Source organism: Arachis ipaensis, chromosome B8 (genome assembly GCF_059453495.1).
Source record: "Arachis ipaensis isolate K30076 ecotype BB chromosome B8, ASM5945349v1, whole genome shotgun sequence".
Lineage (NCBI taxonomy): Eukaryota > Viridiplantae > Streptophyta > Magnoliopsida > Fabales > Fabaceae > Arachis > Arachis ipaensis.
Window position 1 is genome coordinate 101,851,501 of NC_142443.1, and position 22,244 is coordinate 101,873,744.

Genomic DNA, 22,244 nt, shown 5'->3' on the forward strand with positions numbered 1-22,244 from the left:
CTATTCATATTTCTTAAATGATTAAGTTATGAAGTTTTCAAAAAACTTGCTTATGTGATATATAATATTCTGTGCTCTTTTGAATGTCCATAATTGTATATTTTTTATTATCATTATTATTTTGACTGTTGCTCTATTAATGTATATTTATAATTTTACATGACTTTTGTGGTATTATGTAGTATATGATGTTGGTGACAGTGCCATTGCAATGTTAGGTGATCTTAATAGTAGGAAATGGCTCTTCCTCTCTGATGTGTGTTATTATCTATGAGACGACGACTATTTACAAGCTTTAGGGGTCAAACATATGGGTCTATATTTGCCAAAGCATGTTTTTACACACGGACAATTTTATGTTGCTCTTCCAAAAGTAAAAATCAAAATCAAGATTAAGGGTATTAGTTTAGAATAATCATTCAAGACAAAAGATACAATCATAAATGTTGTTTGTAGACAAATTTAGTTGATTATGTATAATTTTAAAATTTATTTAATATGTAATTTTAGATATTTATATTCTTCTATAAATTTGCTATTTTTTGTAGAAATTATTTTTGGATACTTATTCACTTTAGTTTACAATTTTCCTATCATGTACTTATTGTAATTAAATGATAATCTTAATTTTAATTCTTATGTTTCTACATTTTTCTTAAAAATAAAATTAGATCATTTTATTCTTATGATCTAATTTAAAATAAAAAATCTATATTTAATTAGTTATTCTAACAATAGCTTAATATTAACTTATTTTTATTAAACTTAGCATACTTGTGTATTGTTTAATGTTATCGATTTTAGAGACAAAATGGTGAGGTGTGCATGAAGGGCATGAACACTAGAAGATTATCACATGGTTCAACTAATTCTAAAAGTAAAGTGATGACATTGAATTTTTTTCTTTTCTTAATTGATTTGAATACTACATTCTAAATAATCGTTGAAAGACTTATTTTTTTAATATATTTTTGATATATAAATTGATCATTCCATTGTTAAAAATTTTAAAAATGAAAAAATAATTTACATCACTATAATTTTTTTATATATAATAATAGAGTTCAGATTATACAAATTTTGAAACTAAATACTCGGAGCTTAAAAGCAAGAATAAATTGGCTGAGAATAATATAAAATACATTTAAAGAGAACATAAGATCTTAGTATTTTTTTATTTTTAATAATCTATCTATCATTATAAAATTACGTAAATCAAATCATTATAAAAAATAATTTATGTATTGTAAAAATTAATTATTATATATTAGTTAATAATTTTTTATTATTTGAATTAATTAAATACTATTTTGGAAAAGTCTAGGGGACTAGCAATTTTTGTGTTTTCTGGCCAGCACTTAACCATCAAAATAAAAGTAAGTGATCTCCCACCATTAGATGTAATCTCATACCATTAAAAATACTATTGATGGCCAATTAATAGTTACAAAACACCAAAATTGATGGCCCCCTAGCATTCCTCTACTATTTTTATGCCTTTTAGTTTTAATTAACATATATGATATATCTAATGTTTTTTCATTATTTTTGTGCCATTTCCGTGCATCACACGGGTCGATGCACTAGTTAGTAACTGCTTTCACGATTTGAATTCATTCATGACCTTGAGATCACACGAAAACAACTCAACCGTTGTTTCAAGACTCTCCTTCAACTTTAAACTATATAGAAATGACAAATTGTTTGTAATTTTCTGCTTTTGTAGAAGAATAACAGCTAAATGAGTACAATCTCCATTTTTGTATAAAATTTTAGAAAAGCTTCTCATGGCACAATGATAGTATCGCGAAGATTGGAATATACTGCAAAAAGAGTATTGTAGCTTCTTAAATTCATGTCAAGATTCTTATTTGATTGTGCATATGTTGCAGCCAGTACCACCATTGTGTTGACACTGACGTTGCACAATCTGTATTGTTCAAGCAAATGTTTCCTCTGGAGCACGAATTGCAGCTGCAACTCTTCCAGAACAAGTTTTGAAGGGTTGACCAACAATTTCGAGAACCTCTTAATCAATCAACATCCAAATTTAGAATTGCATTCCTAGAAATGATCCAAGAGATTGTTACTATGTATGGTTCATAATAACTCTCGTTTTTTCGATATAGTGGTATCCATTTACATTCCAATAGAAGCACAACGAGTTGGGCATGTCAAATGTGTTTACCAAGGCGTGAAGCTAGTAATTGTGCGAGTGTTGTCAGCAAATATGATTGGCAGTGACCTTGCTACATATTTTTGGAAGTCTCATGAGTCCGCAGTTTTGAAGTCTTAACTAAGCAGAACAGCAAGATGCACACAAAAACCTTTAGATACTAAGATTCAATTTTACTTAACAAAGGTAACAATGAAGAGAGAAGTATACAGCCTAAAACATATTTCAAAAACAAAAACAAATACCAAACGCATAATTCCATATGCACAAGCATGACTGATGGTTCAAGGCTATAAATGGCTCCGATTTAGATGGTTCTAACGAGTTTGAAACTTTCATTAGTGTTGCAACCTCCTACCCGGGACAGTGCAACTCGAAGGTGACCGAAAGATGAAAAGGATAATCGTCTTTTTTCAAGGAAATTGCACTTTGAGATCCGGAGTCGCCAGCAATTAATTTTTCATAAGAATGGAATGCCAAAAAATGAGAAAAAAGTATATCATACTAGAATTTGAGTTCAGGAGTCGATTACAAATAGAAAAGGGATTAACATCTTATGGAACTCATCCCAGTAGGGAACTCATCCCAGTTCCTGTTTATGGCCCACCTGTCATAAAAAGTAACTCCACATCAGCTTTTGCGTCATAAACAGTAAATAGGAACTCAAAATATCTCTCTCTTCTCCATTAGGAGGAACTAACTTTAGTCCCTATTGTGGTCCCACTTAATTAATTAATTAAAATACTTGAAATTAATGTAATTAATTTTTTCAATAATGTAGTTTAAATTTATAAATTTAAAAATAATTCACTATTAAAAGATATTAATATTAAATAAATTCATATATAATAATAATACACAATATATAATTCAGGGTTACACTAATTTGTAAAATTACTTAATACAAAAAAAAACATAATTAAGCTTTATTGTTGACGACAAGCATTGTGAAATTGCCATATGTGTTCAATCAAGTCCTCTTTCAATTGTCTATGCTGCTGCCTATTTCAAAGTTGGGCATTTCTTTGGAGAAATTAATGGTATGGTGCGAAATCTTCTTCTCCCAGCTGAGGTTATGATAAGCCATTTTCGACATCATCATACTCTAAGCCCTGAGCAAAATTTCCTGCATAAGTGTCTCTTTCATCCTCAACAATCATATTATGCAATATAATACAAGCTCTCATTATGTTGGCAAGCTTCTTCTTTTCCCAAAAACGAGTTGGACCACGTATAATTGCAAAGCGTGCTTGCAACACTCCAAATGCTCGCTCCACATCTTTTCTTTGCCCTTCTTGGTATTGTGCAAATAACTTGCGTTTCTCCCCTTGTGGCTTTGAGATTGATTTGACAAATGTGGCCCATTCAGGATAAATACCATCTGCTAAATAGTATTGAAAGAACTGAAGATTGATGGTTTAGAAGTTATAGTAAACTCTCGTTGCAAGTATAGTTACTAAACCAAGCAATCAACCTTTCTTACAAACATTTTGGTTGTCACAACTAACAAACCCCTAAATAAATTGATAACGGAATATTTAAACCTCGGGTCGTCTTCTCAAGGAACTGCAGGGAAGTATGTCCTTATTATTGGTTGTGAAGATTATAAATTGGGGTTGTGAAGATGAGGAACAAGTAATTTAAATTGTAATTGAAATAAGTAAAAGACTGTAAAGTAAGCAAATAACAGTAAAATAAACTTTTGGCAAGGTATGAGAAATTAGAAGTCCTATCCTAGTTATCCTTATAAATGATGATGAAGATTGAATCTTAATTCCACTTAGTTAGCCTTTACTTAAAGTAAAGAAAAGTCAAGTGACTAATTAGTTTGATCTCCAAATCCAAGTTAATCCCTAAGAAAAGATTGGGATTATTGAAGTTCAATTCAATTAGCAAAGATAACAATTATCGATCACGTTGAGTTTGATAACTCCTGAGTTACTGATTTCTTAACCAAGACTAAAAGGGGAAAAATAAATCTACTGGAATAAAAATGTCTTCAGATTGGAAGCAAATATAAATAAAAGAAAGTAATAATAAACTGAAATACCTCAAATAACATTAATTCAAAAGAGTAATCTGTAACATAAAAGAATTCATAAACTAAATCGAGAAGATAAATAAAAAGAAATATTGAACCTGGTAAAAAGATAATTCTGAAAGCAAAAGAAATCCTAATTCTAAATCCTAAAAGAGAGAGGAGAGAACCTCTCCTTCAAAACTACATCTAATTCATGAATACTAACTAATTGGAGACTCTCCTCTGAATGGATGCATTCCCCCACTTCATAACCTCTGATCTGTGCCTTCTGGACTTGGATTTGGGCCAAAAAGAGCTTCAGAAATTACTGGGAGTGTTTTCTGTAATTTTTGGTGCGTGGCCTCTGTCACGGGGCCGCGTGGGTCATGCGGTTGCGTCAATTGGAGTTTTCCTTGTCACGCGGTCGCTTCAGTCAGGCGTCCGCGTCATATGCGTTTCGCTTAAGGCGCGCGGTCGCGTCAATCACGCGGTCGCGTCACTGCTATTTCGCGTTGGCACGCGGCTGCGTCGTCCATGCGATCGTGTCGCTGCCAGTTTCTTCAAAAACTCCGTTTTATGCTTTCCTTCCAATTTTGTATGTTTCCTTTCCATCCTTTAAGTCATTCCTGCCTTAGAAGATCTGAAATTACTCAACACACGAATCACGGCATCGAATGGTAATAAAGGGAAATTAAAATAATTACTTTTAAAGCATAGGAAATATGTTTTTCACATACATCACATAATAAGGAAAGGAAAGTAAAACCCATGCAATTAACATGAATAAGTGAGTGAAGGATTGAATAAATCATTTAAATTAGACACAAAATATATCATAAAATATGGGTTTATCAACCTCCCCACACTTAAACAATAGCATGTCCTCATGCTAAATCCAAGATAAAAAGTAAGGTAAGGTTGAAGTGGTGGAATCTCATGCAATGCAATCTATTCTAAATGCAACTATCTAAATGAATCATGCAATTCTAATTTTTATTCACTTGTATATAAAACTTACATGTAGTCAAATTAATTCACATTCTCAAGGAATCATATATGTATAGCCAAACCTTAGATAATGATAAAGCACTTTTACAACCGAGATGGGAAGGAAAAAAATATTTTATAAACTTGCAAGACAATTAATAATTCAAGCAGAGATATATGTTAATGAGCTATTGAACCCTCACTGGATTTTGTGTTTACTCTCTAGTCACTCAGTGTTTAGTGGGTTAATCATTCTATTCTTCTTTTTATCCTTACTTTCTATAACTTTGTTCTTCATTTAACCAATCAACAATTATAGAATATAGGCATACAAAAGTCATGAGGTCTTTAATTAAGGTTGTAATGGGGCCAAGGTAAAGTTAAGGGTATATGTATAAGGCTAAGTGAGCTAATTAAGCGAATCCTTGATTAGTCTAAGATCTCACCTAACATACATGTTTTGTAAAGCAAAGCTTCTCTACCTATTTTCCATATTTTTCCCACTTGTTTATGTTACATGCTCATATTTTTTTTTTTCATGTGCATTACTTTATTTTGTATTTGGGGAATTCTTTTGTATCCCCTTTATTTAAATACTGAAAAATAAATATTTTTTTAATGCACACGGTAATTAAATTATTTTGATTCCACATGAGCATGCTTCCCAAAATTTTTATTTTGAATTGTTTTTTTTTTCAACTTTCTACCCTTTGTTTTTATCATCCATGTTCCCAATAGGTTTCCCACACTTAAACAATTACACAATTTCTATCTTAAGCTAACCAAGGATTTAACTTGGGATTTTTATTTTGTTTTTCTGCTTAAGGCTAGTAATGTAGTTTGTAGAATAAGAGGGGATTTAAAGGCTCAATGGGGCTAACAAGGGTGATGTAAAAGGTAGGATAATTTGGGATAAGTGAGCTAAAATCAAACAATGGCCTCAATCACTCTCTTGGTATGTATTTCTATTCTATAATCGGACATATAGATTAAAACAAAGTAAAGAACACCAGAATAAAAAAGAAGGGCGGAACACACAGAAATAAAAATTATGGTTTGAATGTAACCATATAATTAAGCTCAAAACTCACAGGCTGTGTGTTTTCTAACTCAAAAATCATATATCAGTTATGTATGTCATGCAAGTAAGATTAAGAGTTTCCATTATTCTCAATGTAAATCTTAAGGTGGCTTTAAAGTTCTAGTGTTTCTCCTTGATGAAATGTTGTTAACTAACTAACATGGAATGCTATATATACAAGGTGTGTGGATTGCTTCTATTATGTTCAAGTCTCTAGTTTACTTCCTTTTATATTTTCAATTTAAACTAAGCTATCTTATGCTAAAAAGGGTAAACTATACTAATTAATCCACATTTTCTATAACTAATAAGTTAGAATTGCAACTGAACTAAATGGCTAAAATATGAACTAAAAGTGCAACATGCAGAAATATAGTAAAAATGCATGAAAATAGCAATGTATAAGTACTGAGAAATAAAAATAAAGATCAAAATATAGAAAAAGAACAAAATAAAATAAAAAGAGTCTGTAGTGGTTCACCAAAAAATACGCCAGAGATGGCGACCTCCCCACACTTAAAATGAAGCATCGTCCTTGATGCTCACTCAAGCAGGGTGTGAAGGGGTGTCATCACTGGAAGGACGGGTAGTTGGAGTCTCTGTGGTGGTGGTCTGAGGATCTGCCTACTGCAGAGAAAGTGCTGACTGAATAGGGATCTTTGGGTCTGCACCCTGAATCTGAGGCGGGGTCTCTCTCTGTGATGCAGCCTGCTCCGTGCCTGCCTACGCAGCCTCTGTCTGTGGATGGGTATCCGCCTCGTGATCACCCGCCTCCTCCTCAGATGGCTCTGATGGTGTGTCAGGCTCGGAGGGAATGTCGCCGTCAGAACGTATCAACAGCTTTAGGTGCTCATAGCGTCGCTTGCTACGACACTCAGATCTCTCGTATCGCCGCCGGTTGCGGCGCTCCATCTGGTCTAGCTGCTGAAACAGGCGGTGCACTAAGTGATAAACTAGCTCTGAGGCAGGTGGAGGTGCAGTGGTGGTAACAGGGGTAGCTGTAAAGGAAGAGGGGCCGGCAGATGGTGTGGCTGTCTCATCAGTAGGAGTGAGGAATGGAGGTCTGTAGCCCAAAGCCAGAAAGTTCCTACTGTGAGGGATAATTTTCTTGTATTCTACAGCAGGTGGCTTCTCATCAGCATCCTCCCAAGGCACGTCAGCTCGACGGCCTAGCTGTGTAATCAGATAAGGAAAGGGGAGAGTGCCTCGGACGTGGACCCTGGCCATATAGTACCGAATGAAGCGTGGCAAGTACAGGTCCTTACCCTCCAGCACACACCATTAGGAGGGTGATCATAGCGGCAGGTATCTCAGTCTCATGGGTACTCGGCATAACAAAGTTGCTAAGTATCTGATGCCATTGCCGAGCCTCATCATTTAAGTAAATCCGCTTGATTCCCTTTTGCATGGTGGTGTTCTGACCCATGATCCATGGAACGGTCGGGTCAAGGGTTATCTTGGCCTTGACTGCATCCCAATCAAACTTCATGAAGCGCATATCCTCCTCAACTCTTTGATAACCATCCAGCTGATCGGATTTAGGCAGAAGCTTCAGAACATCCTCTATGACCTCTTCAGTGACCAGTATCTGCTTCCCTCTTAGGTTCACTGCATCTAGGGAAGTTTTGAAGTAATTGCAATAAAATTTCCTTACCCAAGATGCATTGACCTCAGTCAGGTTTCTCTTCAAGAAGAACCAGCCTCTTTGTTTGATCTGATCAGAGGTGTATTGCTGGAGTTCTTCTGGGATTTTCAGAGTCCTCTCCAGGTACAGGTTCCTGGAGGTTGCAAACACTGGATACTTCAGCTCGCAGTATCGGTTTGCAAACTTAATGAGATCAGTAGCAGGGAGTAGCTGGTCAGCCTTCTCCTGCGGGGTAAAGTGTTTCTCCCTCCAGGAGTCATCATGCATGATGTCTATGATGGACATAGAGGCTTCTCCTCTTTTACGTTTGCCAGTTGTTGCCTTTCCTTTTCCTTTTCTTTGGGTGTCTGACATCCTGAAAAAAAAAACAGAAAACCAGGATATAATAAAAACAGAAAAACAAGTAGGCAATTAACAGAATAAGCACATAGTGGCAAAGGAGCAGTGGAGTAATGAAAATGAGTTAAGTAAATGTGCATTAAGGATTGAATAGGAGGTAAAAGTCCGAGAAGTAAAATTAACAATCCAAAATGTATTAGAAATCATGTTAATTAGGAAGAATTATCATCATGCCTTGGTTAGAAGGTTAAGGAGAATAGTGAAAAACCAGAAGATATATTTTGAAAGTTAGGTTGGTTAGGAATGAAAAAGAGGTTAGGAAGTTAAAATTAGTGAATTAGTAAAAAGTGGGTTAGAGTAAGTGGCATGATGAGCATTTTCTAAATAACGAGAATTCACAAATTAAAGCAACAGATAACTCAAATTCAAACAAGGAAGTTAAGGATGAATCAAATGAAAATAGCAAAAAGTGGAATTGAATCATCCAAGATGCAATTTATAAACCAGGAAATTAAAAAGAATAAGAAAGCTTGCCCTGTTATTCATGAATTGGTTTGGTAAAAGCTGAGTAAAGTAGAGTGCAAGTTTGCCAAAGCCAAAACAGGAATGAAAATCAAAACAATTTACAGAAATTTGGGCAGCAACCGGGCTAAAATTGGATGTTCCCGGAAAATAAATAGCAATCGGAATAGCTCATATGAATTAAAATATAGCTGCAATTACATAAAGGGAATATGAACATGGAAAAGCAGTGTAAAAAGCAGCATGAAATAAGAAATTACAGCATATGAACAATACTAACATCACAGCAATAGCAGAATTGCGAAAATTAGAAAACAAGGAACATGAACAGCACAATTAAACAGGCCTAAATCTACTAACCACATCCTAGGCTACCTAACAACCTAGAATCCACTATAACATGCATAACTAATTAGCCTAAATATGAACATAAACAGAAAAATAGGAAATTAACGATGAATGGAAAGAAGGGTGGCGTTCAGCAGAACTTGGAAGGCGTAGGAAAGAAAGTGGGGCAGAGAGGTGGCCGGGGGATGGTGGTGGTGGCGGCTGATGCGGCGGTTGATGGTGGTTGTGCGGCGGTGAGGGCTGTTCGGAGGTAGGGGGTTTTGGGGGTGGGTAATGGGGTTAGGGTTTAAGGGGAATGGAAGGGAAGGGGGTGTGGGTGGTGGTGGGTCGTGCGGCTGGGACGGAGCAGCGGTGGTGGCTGTGCGGTGGTCGCGGAGGGGTGGCAGTGGTGGTGGAGGGAAGAAGAGGAAGAAAGAAGAAGAAAGAGGGGGGAAAGGAAGGGAGTGGCGTCGCGGCGGCTTCTGGGTGGTCGTCGGGGGTTGCGGTGGGCGGTGGTGGTGGCTGGAAGTTGTGGGTGGTGGTTGTTTGGAGAGAAGAGATGAAGGAGAAAGGGGGTTGGGGGGGCGCGAATGGGTAGGGTTCGCATGACTGGGGATGTTAGTAAATTTGAATCCACGCGATCGCGTGGGGCACACGGTCACGTGGCAGGGGTGGAATGGGGGTCGACGCGATCGCGTGGGTGGCGCGATCGCATGGAATGGGTAAAAGAGTGAATGATGCGGTCGCATGAGGCACGCGACCGCGTCGCTGGAAATTATGCTAAACGCACAATTCCAGCGTCGTTTCAGCGCAACTCTCTGTCTCCTCTGGGGTGTTGTGCAATCCATGCGACGCGATCGCGTCGCTCACGCTGTCGCGTGGGATTGGTGTTGTACAAATGACGCGATCGCGTGGATGGCGCGATCGCGTGGGTCGTTTTGTGCGAAACGCACAATGGCCGCATGATTCCAGCCTAACTCTCTGGACGTTGGGGATTTACGCCGATCTCCAGATCATGCGGCCGCGTGGGTGACGCGGATGCGTGGGTGGTTGTTTTTCACAACTGACGCGATTGCATGAGCGATGGGGTCGCGTCGCACGTCCTTTTTTTTATGCAGGTATGCAATTATGCAATATGCAGTGCGAATGAATAATATTCAGGTTCAATTGAGAAGGAAAACAAAAATAAATAAAACAAAATAAAACTGAAAAAAGAAACGACCATACCATGGTGGGTTGTCTCCCACCTAGCACTTTTAGTTAAAGTCCTTAAGTTGGACATTGGATGAGCTTCCTGTTATGGCGGCTTGCGCTTAAATTCGTCCAGAAATCTCCACCAATGCTTGGAATGCCAACAGCCTCCGGGGTCCCAAACTAGGCATGTAAAGCTTCTGAGCAGCTTCAAACATATTCTCAGGCTCCCGGGGTGACGAATGTCAGAATAGATTCCAGGATCCCAAACTTTGCTTTTAGATCCGCCTTTGTCTTGATCTATATTTTTCCATCCGAGCGGTTTAGAAAGTAGATTCTCACCATGGTGACCAAACGATTTCCGAGATCCATTCGATTAATCGCGATGCCAATCCGTGTACTTCGAATTGAAGCATGGAACCTTATTGAACCTTGTGCACCAGCTCTGAGTGCGAGCCATTTCCCTCTTACTCTTAAAGCCGCAGAGAGCTCTAAGCTGGCCATCTGTTTCAAGCAAACCATATTCAAGTGGGAAAATAAAGCTAAGGGTTAAGGATTGTACCCACTTGAAGCTTGTATTGGGTGGCAATGGCCTTGGGATAGGTGTTTCTAGTGGTTTTGTAAGTTCTACTCCCTTGTGCTCTTCTGTGAATTTCTTCACTTCCTTGCAAACTTATTCAATTGGATCCATGTCCTAATCAAAGCCTTCTATGTCTTCCTCGTCACTGAAGTCATATATGGGAGGTTGAGAGAAATCTACCTCCGCATCATCTTCGTATTCACTTGGGGAAGATTCGTCGATCTCAGAGAATTCACTTGCTGATGCAAGTTCATCACTGGGAGAACTTGACTTGAGATTATCATCATCAAGGAAACTTGCTTCTTGGATTATTCCGTCTAGTTCCTTATAAAAGACTTGCCTTGGGGGTTGTGTACTATCCTCCTTAGCATCAATTGTAACGTCCTTGACAGAATTCTCCACAACTCTGGATTACCATAGAGGCTCAGCGTCTCTTAGGTCTTCAACCAACTCTTCTTCTTGTATAATGACAGCTTCCTCTACTTGTTCCAGTACGAAGTCATGCCCTGTTCTATCCACTGGAGTTTCTAGTATCTCCTTCATGCTACACTCATCATTAGATTGTCCACACGGAGTTGTGGGAGGTCCTTGAATGTTCGAACGTCTAGAATATAATTGACTTATTGCTTGCTCCAGTTGATAAAGGGTTGTTTGAAGTTGATCTACTGTTTCCTTAAGGCAAACCTCTGATTCTCGGGGTGATGGATTTGGACGTGGTACATTGGGAAGTGGTGGTGTTTGGGAGTAATTGGATTGGAATCGGGGTAAATGAGGATCATATGGTGGCGAATGGTGAAAAGGAGCTTGTGAGTGTGGTGGTTCGAAGTTGTGTTGAGAGGATGGTCTATAGGCATGGGGTGGGACTTGTTGGTAGTTTCAAGGTTGTCCACCATATCTATCAGTTTGTTACGCATTGTAGAATGGTCTTTGTCCATGATATATTGAAGGGTGTTGTTGCCTAAAGGGTTGATCAGATCCTCTTGGCTCCATCTATCTTTGATTGCTCTGACCTTGATGCATGTTCCTGTGATAACTTTCACTCCTTTCAACAATATTAGAACCAAACTCAAAGCGAGAGGGGTGAGGATTCATAGTAGCTAATGGAAATAAAAAGAGAAAAATAAAGATAAATAAACAAGTAAAAGAAAAATATTTACAATAACTAATAATAAGGCACACGATTGCAGATCCCCGGCAACGGCGCCATTTTTAAAGAACTGAAGATTGATGGTTTAGAAGTTATAGTAAACTCTCGTTGCAAGTATAGTTACTAAACCAAGCAATCAACCTTTCTTACAAATGTTTTGGTTGTCACAAGTAACAAACCCCTAAATAAATTGATAACCGAGTATTTAAACCTCGGGTCGTCTTCTCAAGGAACTGCAGGGAAGTATGTTCTTATTATTGGTTGTGAAGATTGTAAATTGGGATTGTGAAGATGAGGAACAAGTAATTTAAATTGTAATTGAAATAAGTAAAAGACTGTAAAGTAAGCAAATAACAGTAAAATAAACTTTTGGCAAGGTATGAGAAATTAGAAGTCCTATCCTAGTTATCCTTATCAATGATGATGAAGATTGAATCTTAATTCCACTTAGTTAGCCTTTACTTAAAGTAAAGAAAAGTCAAGTGACTAATTAGTTTGATCTCCAAATCCTAGTTAATCCCTAAGGAAAGATTGGGATTATTGAAGTTCAATTCAATTAGCAAAGATAACTATTATCGATCACGTTGAGTTTGATAACTCCTGAGTTACTGATTTCTTAACCAAGACCAAAAGGGGAAAAATAAATCTACTGGAATAAAAATGTCTTCAGATTGGAAGCAAATATAATAAAAGAAAGTAATAATAAACTGAAATACCTCAAATAACATTAATTCAAAAGAGTAATATGTAACATAGAAGAATCATAAACTAAATCGAGAAGATAAATAAAAAGGAGTATTGAACCTAGTAAAAAGATAATCCTAAAAGCAAAAGAAATCCTAATTCTAAATCCTAAAAGAGAGAGGAGAGAACCTCTCCCTCAAAACTACATCTAATTCATGAATACTAACTAATTGGAGACTCTCCTCTGAATGGATGCATTTCCCCACTTCATAACCTCTGATCTATGCCTTCTGGACTTGGATTTGGGCCAAAAAGGGCTTCAGAAATCGCTGGGAGGGTTTTCTATAATTTCTGGTGTGTGGCCTCTATCACGCAGCCGCGTGGGTCACGTGGTCGCGTCAATTGGAGTTTTCCTTGTCACGCGGTCGCTTCAGTCAGGCGTCCGTGTCATATGCGTTTCGCTTAAGGCGCGCAATCGCGTCAATCACGCGGTCGCGTCACTGCTATTTCGCGTTGGCACGCGGCTGCGTCATCCATGCGATCGCGTCGCTGCCAGTTTCTTCAAAAACTCCGTTTTATGCTTTCCTTCCAATTTTGTATGTTTTCTTTCCATCCTTTAAGTCATTCCTCCCTTAGAAGATCTGAAATTATCAACACACGAATCACGGCATCGAATGGTAATAAAGAAAAATTAAAATAATTACTTTTAAAGCATAGGAAATATGTTTTTCACATACATCACATAATAAGGAAAGGAAAGTAAAACCATGCAATTAACATGAATAAGTGAGTGAAGGATTGAATAAATCATTTAAATTAGGCACAAAATATATCATAAAATATGGGTTTATCAAGTATCCCATAGTATAATTATTACCATTAATAGTGTAATTTACCTCCGGAGCACAGTCGTTTAGAATATCATCGAATACTGGAGAATGATCTAACACGTTGATATCGTTATTTGAACCAGAAACTCCAAAAAACGCATGCCATATCCAAAGGTCTGAAGATGCTACAATCTCAAGTACTATAGTTGCAACCCCATGATAACCACTCATGTACATACCTTTCCACGCCTTTGGACAATTTTTCCATTGCCAATGCATGCAGTCAATGCTACCCAACATGCCAGGAAAGCCACGACCCTCCGCCATTTGTAGCAGGCGTTGTACGTCATTTGGTTTGGGTTTTCGCAAGTATTCATCCTCGAACACCGAAATGACACCTTCAACAAATTTTTCCAAGCATTCAATTGTAGTGCTCTCGCCTATGCGCACATAATCATCAACAGCATCAGCTCCTACGCCATATGCTAACATGCGTATCGCATCGATACATTTCTGGAGTGATGACAAGCCTCTTCTTCCAGTTGCATCAACCCTCTGTTGAAAATACGGATAGACGTTTGAGAGAGCGTCTACTATCCGAAGGAACACATGTCTTCTCATTCGAAATCTCTGTCGAAAAATGTCAGCATTGTACACCGGTTCATCTGCAAAGTAATCTTGAAAAAGGCGATCATGTCCTGCTTCTCGATCTCTGTTGATCCATCTACGAGTAATTGGGATAGAGCTTCTATCGATATCTTCTTCTTCTGAATCTTGGAGTAAACACTCATCGATCCAATTATCTATGACTGTGTTATCTTGCCATCTTCTTTTGCCATACAAAGCCTCATTAAACATATCATCAAAATTTCTAGCCATATTTAGAAATGTAATTTTTAGTTCTCTTTCGAGGTGAGAAATAAGAATTGAAGTGGAGTTGCAGAGTCATGGATAGTTGATATTTATAAGTGTGTCTGCAATAAGTACCTTAATGGTTAGTTAACGGCTAGTTTTGCAACGGCTAGTTTTGCAACGGTCACTTTCATGAACAATAAGGGCACAATAATATTGACTAATTTAAAAACTTACATCAGAAATAAATAAAACAAACTACATCATAAACCAGCAATACGCAAGAAAAATAAGAACATACTACATAACTCTACGAATACAAGGAACCATTAAGTAAACCACTTGGCGATTATTTTCTCACATGCAATCTCATGAAGAGCTTGTCGTTTTTCACTCATTGTAGACGTGTCAGCATTAAGTATTTGCATATCTATTTCCCTTTCCTTGGCCATCCTTTCTATTTCCCTTTCTTTTGCTTTTATCTCCATTTCTTTAATATACCTCTGAGTCTGTAATTCTTTTTCTTGCATTGCTGCTTGAGCTTGTAATTCTTGTTCTTTCATTGCCGCTTGAATTTGTAACTCCTTCTCTTTGATTGCCATAATCTTTGCTCTATGTTCCTTATCCTCTTCTCTTTCTTTTTCCCTATCCATTAGTTCCTTTTCTCTAACATTCTTAATATCTTCCATGAGAGATAATTTTTTGACAACCGATGATTTTCTTTCACTAAAATCTTCAGACATCTGTGCTTTTCCCTTACCTTTTTGCTTGCTCTTCTTTGATCCTTGTGGGTGAACGGGAGAGTCCACACCGGGTTCGTCAGCCAACGGTGTTTCTGGGTTTGATGAGGATGAGTATGCTCCAGTTGCACTAACCTTGGTTCTCTTTGAGCCGCTACTCTGTGTAGGTAGTTGGCTTCTCCATTTTTGCTCCAACCGAAGCATATTCCAATGCCTCTCAAAAGTAAACTTTTGACCATAATTTGTGGAATAAAGTTTATAAGCCAACTCCTTTATATCATCAGCGTTCGAACCACTCCTTATGTTTCGACTAGCTTGATCGTAGCAACCAGCAAATTGTGCAACAGCCTTGTTAATCTTATACCATTGTTTCTTACATGCAACTACCCCTCTTGTCATGTCGGAGCAAAATTCTACACAGTAGCTATGAATTTGACTCCAAAATGTTTTCCCCTTTTGATCGGTACCAACTACAGGGTCAGTTGAAACATTTAACCATCCACTGATCAGCATCTCATCCTCTTTCCAATGCCAGTGTTGAATACTATCTTGCCTCCGATCTTCAATATCATCATCATTAAGGTCGATAGCATCTAATACACAAGGGTTGACAAAATCTGAATATTACGAATTTGGACTAGATTGTATAGGAGTCTGAGAGGTAACTTGCCATGTGACAAGTTACCATTGGTTCTCCTTGAGTCCCTCTGACTCTGAGCATGGACTCATCTACCTTGAACTCCGTGAGGGAATTTGCTTCTCTGCTTCTCCAACGATAAGTTTCTCAAAGTGTCAGAAAAAAGTTGAATGGGGATCACCCATTGGAGATGCTCTGAAGGGTTGACCAACAATTTCGAGAACCTCTTAATCAATCAACATCCAAATTTAGAATTGCATTCCTAGAAATGATCCAAGAGATTGTTACTATGTATGGTTCATAATAACTCTCGTTTTTTCGATATAGTGGTATCCATTTACATTCCAATAGAAGCACAACGAGTTGGGCATGTCAAATGTGTTTACCAAGGCGTGAAGCTAGTAATTATGCGAGTGTTGTCAGCAAATATGATTGGCAGTGACCTTGCTACATATTTTTGGAAGTCTCATGAGTTTGCAGTTTTGAAGTCTTAACTAAGCAGAACAGCAAGATGCACACAAAAACCTTTAGATACTAAAATTCAATTTTACTTAACAAAGGTAACAATGAAGAGAGAAGTATACAGCCTAAGACATATTTCAAAAACCAAAACAAATACCAAACGCATAATTCCATATGCACAAGCATGACTGATGGTTCAAGGCTATAAATGGCCGATTTAGATGGTTCTAACGAGTTTGAAACTTTCATTAGTGTTGCAACCTCCTGCCCGGGACAGTGCAACTCGAAGGTGACCGAGAGATGGAAAGGATAATCGTCGTTTTTCAAGGAAATTGCGCTTTGAGATCCGGAGTCGCCAGCAATTAATTTTTCATAAGAATGGAATGCCAAAAAATGAGAAAAAGGTATATCATACTAGAATTTGAGTTAAGGAGTCGATTACAAATAGAAAAGGGATTAACATCTTATATTGTTTGATCTTAAACAATTACCTTTTGTCTATTATTATTTGTGAATTTAATTTTATTGGTCTTCTTTTAAAAAATATATGTTTTTTTATTTATTTTTATTATTTTGACAACTACATCTCATCAATACAATTAGCGAGAAGAACTATATTATATTCTAATAATGTTAACAGAAAAGATATTTATTTTATATTATTGTCATTCTTTTAATTAATAAAAATCAAATTTAATCAACGCTAATGATTAAACCTAGAATATAACCTTAAGAATATTATTAGAAAGAAGTAATTTTAATTGGTAGCCCAATCTTCTTCTAATTTCTATTATAGATTAATTTAAAGATTTATAAAATATATTATAGTAACATATGTTTATAATTATGATAATATTATATTATTTATAAAAATATTAGTCAAAGTAGTATGAAAACATAAATATTAATTAAGTATATTCTTGTCTAATATCACATCAAATTATAAGTAGCGGAGTGTTGAATGTATTATATGTTACAGTTAGGCTACACATCCATATAATTTTCTATCCAAGTCAATCTAAGGTGGTTCAACACCAAAAAAAAAATCCCAATCCCATTAAATGAGCGTGTATTACATGCGCCCAAACTCCCGAAAACGTTTAACATTCATTCGCACCTTCATTATGAAACAACGTTTCTTCTTCAACTTTGAAACTGGAGAACTTCGAATCTCTCTCAAAATCTCTCAAAGCTTGATCGTTTTATTTGCGAAAACTAATTCTACTCAAGAATCACGAGAAGATTTCGAAAGGAAGAAGAAAAAATAAACGAAAATAACAACAAAGACTGCGAAAGGTATGATAAAAACTACTGTTCATTTAAAATCTCGCAATCTCGTGTTTCTCCTAGTTGCATTTTAGGTTTACTGGATTGAGTTGCTTCGTTTAGTAGATTGACTTATTCTGAATCATTTTTTTTTTGCGTAACTAGGGCATAGGAATGGAAATGTGTTTTTATTTTTATTTAGTTCAGTGGAGTTGGTCATTTTGATTCACTTGATTGTTAGTGTGTTCAGTTGAGTTCTTTTGCATGCAAAAATGCTTTTGTTGCTGATTGAATATTTATCGCATTTTATTCAAAACATGAATGGTGTTCGGTTCAGTGGATTTAGCCATTTTGATTCACCTGATTAAAATATGCATGCTTGTGCTTGTTGGTGTATTGAGTGAAGTATTGACCAAATTTTTTTGTCTTAACAGCAAAAATGAAAAAGATGTTGGTGACAAAAAAGCAAAAGCCACGCTATAACGTAAGCATATGTACACATTAAATATATTTATCTCCTTTCATTCAAATAAACTGTATTTTGTATTATAAATATATCGTGACATACTGTTTCGAAACCTTGCAGAAAACTCACAATCTCAGATGCCAAACAAACGCAGTAGCGAGGGTGTTCAAGGCAATGAGTTAGGAAAAGAAAGATATAGTTGAAGAAATGAAATTCGTTGCGCTGGTACATGTCCCGGAAATGAACGTCTCTCACAGCCTCTTGAGAGAGTTGATAGCTTGCTATGATGACTATTATGGATACCTGAACACTCTCTATGGGAAAATATCCATAACACCTGACAAGATAGCAGCTGCGCTGGGCATAAATCACGGCAGTAATACACTTTTCTCCTTGTGCTTATTTCGGTTCATTGCTTGCTTTATTTTCGGTTCACTTGTATACAAAAAATAAAACTGAGCCTATTTGATTGGTTAAAATATTATAGGGGATCATTTTCGTGAAAAATTTGACTGCAACATACTGAATGAGGCAGAAAAGCAGATTATTGACGGCTTCAAATATGCTACCTTGACATCTTTGACAAAATCTTTCCTCGATATGAGTGTTGAAGGGGAAGAGAACCGGCAGAAATTCCAGAAGACTTTTGTTGTCTTCGTCCAGAAGTGCTTCTTGCTGCTGACGACGGTAAGCATGGCCTCCCTGATCCATAAGTTGCATGTCCTTCGTGTGGAAAACATCCAACAGTGGGATTAGGCAACTCATGTTCTGAGCTTCCTGAGGAAGGAGATTGAAAACAGGAGAAAGGGAAAGAAATAATCCGTTGATGGCTGCGTGTTTGTGTTGATGCTCATATATTTCCATGAATCCAAGTTCCCTCACTTGGATGTACCTGAGGCTCCCGGGCCACTGTGGGTGGCCCACTGGACATAGAACCTGAAAAGCAGGCCGGCAAGGAATCTTCCCCGAGGAGGACGGAACCAGAAACTCATCATTTTTTATAATCTTTCATGTTATATGATATTGCTTTTTCATTGTTCCTTTAAGTTGTAATTAGAATTCTTTTTCTTAGTTTTAATGGTACAGGATAATAATTCCGGGTCGTTATTGAACTTTTTTCTATTTAATGCAGCAGCCCTCTCAAAGAGCAACAGCAACCGTGCCAAGAAGCTCCGATGGCACAGCAATTGGAAGAAGAAGCACAGCCTAGTTTGTAAGTTTTCTGCTTGTTCAAATATGGATAATTTCGGTTCATTACATGGTTTAATTGTGGTTCAGTTGAATTCAGAAATCAATTACTCTCTTCTGTTTGTTACACCTCCCCTCCGGAACCCAAAAAGCAGGCCGGTGAGGAATCTTCCCCGAGGAAGACGGAGGCAGAACCTCCGTTGAATGTGTAAGTTTTAATTAATATAATTTTTTATTAGATTTCATGTTATATGCTATTGCATTTTCATTATTACTTAAAACTTTCCTCTGTCGTCTTGCAGTGCTTCTCTTCCTTCTTTGTGGGAATATGATGCACCTTCATTCGACCTTGGCATAAGTCCCCATCATCTTAACCAACTCCCCCGACCTCTCAGCCGACGGTGACACAGCTTGAAATCCTGGCAAAGGCAGTGATAGATGCTAGGGTGGCAGTAGCATTGAAATTTGCTGACGTAACAAGTGCCAAGCTGAGCTTCACAGCCACTGAAGGATACAAAACTTCGGAGAAAGAGAAAGAAATCACAGAGGAGATGAAGGAAAAGTATTATCATTGGATGATACATGTGAAAGAAACCGAAGATAGTACCAACGAATATGACGTCATATTCATCTTGAACCATGAAGCGAATTTCGAGGGGCTTAGACATCATTTCTTGTCTCTAATGCCTGAACAACATGTGGAAAGCACGGTAAATTCTTTGCCTATTGCGTTAACATTAATTATTTTTCTAAAGACTCGTATGCCGTATATCTTATAAATTTTCTTCCTGTAGGTGGTCAATGCATTGCATGATTCTCAACGACATAAAATGTCTCTAGTTTCAGGAAGAAATATACTGTGTGCTGACGGATATTATTGTAAGCCAAAATTTTTATTCCTTGAGTAATTTACTGGTTCTAATAAATAATTCGGTTCATTTGTAATTTACTAGTAAGCCAAATTTTTTATTCCCTGCAGATGTTTATGTTGGGAAGCCATGGCGAGAATTACATTGATCCAAAGACCAACAAGGCCTACCGGATAGATGTCGATCAATATACCCACTACCGCCGTTTTGTTGACAAAAGAAAACTCGCATTGCATCCATTTGTAAGTTATGATTTCTAAAAATTCTTCGATAATTCTCTCGTTTGCTATCGTTTAAACTGAAATATTCTATCATTTTTCCAAACTTCAGCTGTTTGTGCTTATTTGCAATGGAGGATACTAGTGGTTGTGGATTGTCGATGTCCAGAAAAAGGCATTTTATGTGCTTGACCCTGTGAACAAGAAGAAAGATGAAATACCTAACTTGAGAATTAAACTGAACAAATTTGTTATAAGTTATTTAAATCATACATATTTTGTTGTAAATTATTCAAACATGAGTAGAATTCGGTTCATTAGAGTTGGTGATTTACATTCAATTCATCCTTAAGTATTCAATTGAGTTATTTTGCATGTAGAAATATTTTTCTTGTTGATTTAATGTTTATCACGTTTTATTCAGAACATGAACAGAATTTGGTTTATTGTAGTTGCTAATTTTTATTCACTTTTTGTATCCTTTTCAGGGATTAATAATCTCCCAGATGAGGATTTACGCTGGGGCGGAACTCTTAATGGAGGACGGAGAGGGAGAAGAAGCAGAGTATATCAGGCTGAATGGTCAACGTACAAGGTAAAAATCTTTCTCTACTATAGTTCTATTTTTAATGTGTTTTATTTTATATACTATTAATCATATTTTACTTATTTTTTGCTTAGCTATGATTGTGGGATGTACATCATGAAATGGCTAGAAACAATTGATCCTCGAAAGATTAAAAAAAGAAAGAGGTATCAATATAAAAACTGGACACAAGTAAGTAATTTCTAAATAAATGAAATTCATTTAATTTTTTATTTCGGTTGGGTTCATTTCTTATGTAACTAATTCCTTTCAATTGAATTGTAGGAAGAAATTGATGCCTTCAAGCGCGAATATGGTCTAAACATTCTGTTGCACAAACTGAACAAAATCAGAGACCAAGTGATTCGGGTATCTGAAGCAATAAGACTCCCGAAGACATCTGCTGCCCTCTCCAGCCCTTTTTGTAAATTCACATTTGCGGATATAGATAGTAAATAGGATATACTTTGTTTGACTGGTTGTAATTAACACTATTTTGTTTAACTTGTTTAAAAAAGCAAACACTACTTCTTTCAATGTATATATGTGAATAGTAATGAAAATGTTATTGGAAATCTAATGTTAATGTATATATCTGATTCAAGATGGATTAGTCCTTGTTCTGTCGGTCTGAGATGTTAATGTATGTATCTGTTAGAACTGTCTGGCTGCTGTTTTGTTCCAGGTTCAAACTGAATGGAATCAGTGTATTTATCAAACATTAAAAGCCCAAAAATACAAATGAACTGAAACTAATACACTGGGTGAACCAAAAAATTCTATATATCAATATAGCTGATAGTTAATTTTAAAAAGATATTGCTATCAGTATTCAGTTTCAGAAACACCTGAACTATTTGACATAACAGAATAAATTGACTATGCAATAAACAAAAAAGTGACTATTCAATAAAGACCAACATCAGTCAGAAATTAACCCTCATATAAGTCTATAACTACAATGAACCAAAATTTGCTCATACATAAATGGAAATTTATGTTAATAAAAACTGAAACTCCTATAATCCTCTCTGGGATAATTCATATCCAGTGCATCGTAAAGGCTGGAGCTTGACTGAATTGTTGATCCGCCGTCTAAAAGGTTCAACTGCAAAAGAGAAAATAAATCGTATATTAGCAAAATGCACAAATGAATTTTTTCCTAATCGAAAACAAATCAATGTTACCTCACTTAGAGCTGGGTTTTTCTTTTTCTTCGTGGCGTTTGAGATCTTTCTTTCCTGGTTTGATCCCAGTCTGTTCTTGGGCCGGCCTCTTGTTCTGACACATGGGGGCTTTGAAGGTCATTTACATCGCTCAACGTTGCTTCTTCATGGGATAACGAACTTTTTTCTTTGCTTCTCGCTTGATATTCTTGCATCTCCGCCATGACATTGTCAAATGCTTGGTGCAGAAATCCAATCAGCTCCT

The 22,244-nt window shown here is 36.7% G+C and overlaps 1 pseudogene; it reads right to left on the bottom strand.

Annotated features, from left to right (window-relative positions):
- Positions 1-1,785: 1,785 nt before the first annotated feature.
- LOC107611232 (uncharacterized) lies at positions 1,786-14,408 on the bottom strand (annotated as a pseudogene).
- Between the last annotated feature and the right edge of the window lie 7,836 nt (positions 14,409-22,244).